Source organism: Carya illinoinensis, chromosome 10 (genome assembly GCF_018687715.1).
Source record: "Carya illinoinensis cultivar Pawnee chromosome 10, C.illinoinensisPawnee_v1, whole genome shotgun sequence".
NCBI lineage: Eukaryota > Viridiplantae > Streptophyta > Magnoliopsida > Fagales > Juglandaceae > Carya > Carya illinoinensis.
Genome location: NC_056761.1, coordinates 16036834 through 16042912, shown reverse-complemented (window position 1 = coordinate 16042912; position 6079 = coordinate 16036834).

Here is a 6079-nt window from a genome sequence, read left to right as displayed (position 1 = left end):
TTAGAGTTTGTTACCAAGCTACATTTTTATCTACAATCAGTACGTTATTTATTTATTAGATTTATTCGAACCTGTTCACGAACTGTTTGATTAATTATTATTTTTTAAGATAAATAAGATTAATTAAAAAAATATTATTAATTTTCAAGAATTCACATAAATAATTACTTAATTATTTAAAGATTATACGAATTAAATCAGCAATGTAAACTATATTTAAAAGTTAGTAAACTGGCAAATCTTTCCATGGCACAAGCCATATATGAATTCTATAAGAAAACAGATTATGTGTATAGGCATGAGAAAACACACAAAATCTCTTAACTCTATCTACAAACTTTGGCAAAACAACTTTGAATTAATATAAATAATATAGTTATTATAAATACATATCAGTACAATAATTTATAATATTCATATTGACTCAAATCATGATATCCATCATATCATCGTGCTAACAACATGATTCTCTCATATATAGCTCAACTCAAAAGCTCTTAAACTGAGATTTCAGCAGTAATTCATATATAACAGTAGAAGCAATTTGTTTTTAAAAGAGAATTGAGTAGCCAGGATAATAAGAAGTCATTACATGATCGTCCAAGCATGTAGAAGAGGATGGTAATCTATGGTCTGCTTAGTTCCATTTATCTAATCTGACTTGTTTTTACTACAAATTCCCATTCACACTGACTGCCTCTCTGTATGAAAGACCAGCACAGCGCCTGAATTTATCCATGATTAAAACAAAGTTTGAAGGATCATCACAAAGATTCAGAACATGAAAGTAAGAGAAGAGAAGCGTAAGAGAATTTTCAAGAAATTTGAGATCTTGATCAATTGCGGAAGGTATTGCTCTAATACCATGATAAAACTTGATCACCAAATGAAGCTTATCTCAAGAACTGAAAGTGAAATAAAGAACAGGGCACAAAGTACAGAGAAACCAAAAACAGAGAAAAAAAAAAAACAGAAACTATGATTTTTCATGATTTTCTTGTTCTTATTGAACAAGAAACTATGATATTTGTTTTGTCCCTTAGATATGTATATATTCTACCAGTGCCCTTACTTTAAGCGATAAATCTTTACTTCACCATGATTTATCCATAATATTAATTCAATATTAGTTCTAATTAATTACCATCAAACCATGCATTGTGGCTCACGGAAATTAATTACAAAACTTTGCTTTACAATTTAGTCGTGCCTTGATCTGGTATATAAATTATAAATTTCTTTTGAGTGCTTCTATTTGTTGACATTATTCTTCTATATATGTGGTTATATTAGATTATGCAAAATTATGTCTAGTTTTCTTCTTCTTTTTTTCACTTTATATATTTATTTATTTATTTTTGTTGCTTTGATTGCTCAACGAAATTGCATTTAATAGCTAATTTGATGGGTTTTTTTTTTTAAATATTCAGTACTCTAAACTAGCACTAGCAAACCTGCTAATGATATCCATAACTACTAAAGTTTAAAAATTTGCACTCTGAGTTCAAATTTGATCGTTAAAATCCATAATAATAACACATATGACGTAATTTTTACCAAATTTTAAAGATTTGAATCATTTGATAGTTAATTGAGGTGTTAATTATTAATTTTAATAATTTATTATATATATTAAAGCAGGTCAAAGTTGAAAGACATTAATCATGTAATGTCTTTGAGTTGGAGATCGAACCGTTTCCCCGTCGAAGCTCTGTTTTTTTTTTTTTTGTTTATTTATTTATTTATTTTTTCCTTCAAACTATTTAGAAACGTGAGGAGCAATTTGTAGAGTTTTGGACAAAAACAGAAAAGAAAAATAGAATTTCATTTCTATCATCCTTTTTTTTCCCTTAATTAAATAGGGCAATTTGTAGAGTTTTGGAGGAAAACAGCAGTAATTGCATCCTTAATGTTGATATTAGACCCTTTGAAAAGTGGTGTCGAGCTTACAACAATTTTCTAAAATGTGAATGATTGATGTTGACATGATCTGAATAATTTTTCTTCACTCGTCCACGTCGCACAGAGCAATCTTATAATCGATAATTTCATTCATATAATCTGCATAATTTTTCTTCACTTTGGTATTGCGAAAGCCTTACCTAAGAACGACGTTAATTTCATTCTTATACGAAATCATTTTTCTTCACTTCGGTATTGCGAAAGCCTTACCTAAGAATGACGTTAATTTGATTCTTATAATCTGCATAATTTTTCTTCACTTTGGTATTGCGAAAGCCTTACCTAAGAATGACGTTAATTTCATTCTTATACGAAATAATTTCCTAATGTTTGATGCTACATCATGGATATTAATGAAAGGATAATGAACCATTTGGAGACTCCTGGCCACTAATTTCTTTAGCCCTTATCCATCTTTTCTCAGTAAATATATAGGATTTCATTGGCTTAAAACTTTTGTAATTTGAGTCCCTTTATTCTTCTTCTGTAGATAGGTACAAGTTCCGCTAGCACTACTCTAGTAAAAATGCTCTCTGATCCATGACTGCTATGTGAGAGTTATATGCCTTGAAAGAAGATATCTTGAATATGGAGTCGCTAGCTAGCCTTGACTTCAATGCATGCAGAATGAATTGGTGGTCTTTCCACGTTAATTTTACAGCACAAGTCAATGATGACAACAACGCGCAAACCACCTTCTCCCTCCCTCCCTCTCTGGCTCCAATCTCTTTTAAGCATCAGTATCACTTTTTAATCCTCAATTTGAGTGCCTAAAGCATCACATGGCTGCCACAAAAAGTTTCCTGATCTCTTTTAAACATCAGTATCACTTTTTAATCCTCAATTTGAGTGCCTAAAGCATCACATGGCTGCCCCAAAAAGTTTCCTGATCATGCTTTATTTTGGGTGCAGGTCTAGCATTGCCTTGGCAGCAACTCCCAACATTACCACCGATCAATCTGCTCTTCCTGCCTTGAACGCTCATATTCCTTTTGATCCCCAAAGCTCATACAATCAGCAAATTATAGTTATTGTGTCTATGACATGACACTGTAAACGGGGTTGGTTTTGGAGCAGATTTTGAAGAGACAAACATCATCTCACAAATTAATGTTAATATAAAAGTTAGATAAATAATGTCATATGAAGAATGAGCTACAGTATCCGAAAAGAATTCCATCTAATAAATTGACTTTGTACAAGCTGATGATCTTAAGGTTCTTAATTGTCATATTCTTAATTTCATCTTTCACACGTCCACTAGAACTCTCAAGGAATTTCTTTTCCATAGTCCGTTTACACTGTTTTAATTCATACTTTTCCTAGAATTACACCTGGACTCTCAAGCAAAAGTACGTGGCATGGGCCCGCCCACTATGGGTGCCCCTGCTTTATTACAGTCTTGAAATTAGAGAAACTAGCCTCGACCTCAATGCATGCAGCACGAATTGGCAGTCTTTCCACGTTAATTTTGCCGCACAAGTCAATGATGACAACAACGCGTAAACCACCCTCTCCCACCCTCCCTCTCTGGCTGCAATCTCTTTTAAACATCAGTATCACTTGTTAATCCTCAATTTGAGTGCCTAAACCTTCATATGGCTGCCCCAAAAAGTTTCCTAATCATGCTTTATTTTGTGTGCGGTTTTAGCATTGCCTTGACAGCAACTCCCAACATTACAAAGGATCAATTAGCTCTTCTTGCCTAAGGCTCATATTTCTTTTGATCCCCAAAATCATTTGACAAACAACTGGACCTCTAATACTTTCGTTTGCAATTGGGTAGGTGTCATATGTGGTTCTAGACATTACCGAGTCATGGTCTTAAACCTTTCTTTCATGGGCCTTGTAGGTACCATTCCTCCACATATTGGAAACGTTTCATTTCTTGTGAGCCTAAGCATCCAAAACAATAGTTTTCATGGCTCAATCCCAATTTAGTTGTTTCCTCTTACTCGATTGAAATTCGTTGAATTTGGATACAATGAATTCAATTGAGCAATTCCATCACAGATGGGATCTCTAACTAAACTTAGAAAATTGTTTCTTCACAATAACAATTTCATAGGTACTATTCCACCATCTCTATCTAACATATCTTCATTGCAAATTATTAGTCTCGAGTACAATTAGCTTTCGGGCACCATACCTTCCTCTATCTTCAAGATATCTTCTATGCAAGAAATTTATCTTGGCTGCAATATGCTATATGGTGGACTATCTACACATATGTTTGATCCTCTTCCGAATCTACAGTATCTTTCTCTTTCTCATAATCAATTGTCAAGTGAACTCCCGAAAATAGGGAATTTAACTATGCTTACAGAGCTAGACCTTCGTGACAACTTTGAAGGTATGTTAGGCAGCTATCAACCTCCAATATATAGTTATCCTTTTTGTTCAAATACAAACATTAGCAAATTTTATATTTATTGACTCATAAATTTACAAGAAGACTAGCCCCAGAAATAGGAAACTTAACCACGCTTAAGGAGTTGCACCTTACTGACAACAACTTTGAAGGTATTCTTAGTCTTATTTGAATCAATTTACATAGATAAGGCTATTGAATTAGTAGACATGTTTTATGATCGTACTTTGTAGGTATGCTTATATAGTCTTATATGAGTCAATTACATCAATACAATTATTGATTTAGTATACATGTTCAATGATCATCTCTGATTAAACAACTAATTTCAATTTGAAGTACAAAATATTTTATTCAAAATATAATGAAAAACTAGAAGATTTCAACAAGCCTAGTAACAAAATCACAAGAGGACCCACCAAACATTCATAACTATTTGTGACACCTCCATGGTATAACTTGAACTAGGAGATCAGGAGTCACAATTCATCCTGAAATGTGCCAGCCCCATGCATGATATTTGAGGTCATGGTTATTTTCATATTGCTAATGAGTATTCTAGGTTCATTATTTCTTCTTTATCATCTTGAATAGAAAATACCAATTATGACTATTCATATTGTGATAGGTTTAATACCAAATCAAATTGGTAATCTAAAAGATCTAGAGGTTCTCCAAATTCGAGGGAATGCTTTTTTTGGCACAATTCCATTTGGGATCTTCAATATCTCAACAATAAGAGTGATTTCAATGGCAGTAAATAACCTATCAAGCCATCTTCCATCAAATATGGGTCTCTTCCCTCCAAATCTTCAACAACTTATTCTTTGGGGAAATAAATTGAGTGGAACAATTCCCAACTCTATCTCTAATGCTTCACAGCTCGCTATCATAGACTTAGGTGAGAACTCATTCTCGGGCTTAATTCCAAAAACGCTTGGAAGTTTAAGATTCCTCTGGCGGCTCAGACTAGAGTGTAATGATTTGACAGTTGAATCTCCAGAATTGAGTATTTTCTCCTATTTGTCCAATTGTATAAATCTCATTGATTTAGCTTTAGGCAAAAATCACTTGAATGGCTTCCTTCCCAAGTGCATTGGAAACCTCTCTTCCTTCCCAATTTGATCGTTAAAATCCATAATAATAACACATATGACGTAATTTTTACCAAATTTTAAAGATTTGAATCATTTGATAGTTAATTGAGGTGTTAATTATTAATTTTAATAATTTATTATATATATTAAAGCAGGTCAAAGTTGAAAGACATTAATCATGTAATGTCTCTGAGTTGGAGATCGAACCGTTTCCCGTCGAAGCTCAATTTTTTTTTTTTTTTTTTCCCTTTCAAACTATTTAGAAACGTGAGGAGCAATTTAAGAGTTTTGGACAAAAACAGAGAAGAAAAAGAGAATTTCATTTCTATTATCCTTTTTTTCCCTTAATTAAGTAGGGCAATTTGTAGAGTTTTGGAGGAAAACAGCAGTAATTGCGTCCTTAATGTTGATATTAGACCCTTTGAAAAGTGATTTCGAGCTTACAACAATTTTCTAAAATGTGAATGATTGATGTTGATATAATCTGAATAATTTTTCGTCACTCGTCCACGTCGCACAGAGCAATCTTATAATCGATAATTTCATTCTTATAATCTGCATAATTTTTCTTCACTTTGGTATTGCGAAAGCCTTACCTATGAATGACGTTAATTTCATTCTTATACGAAATAATTTCCTAATGTTTGAT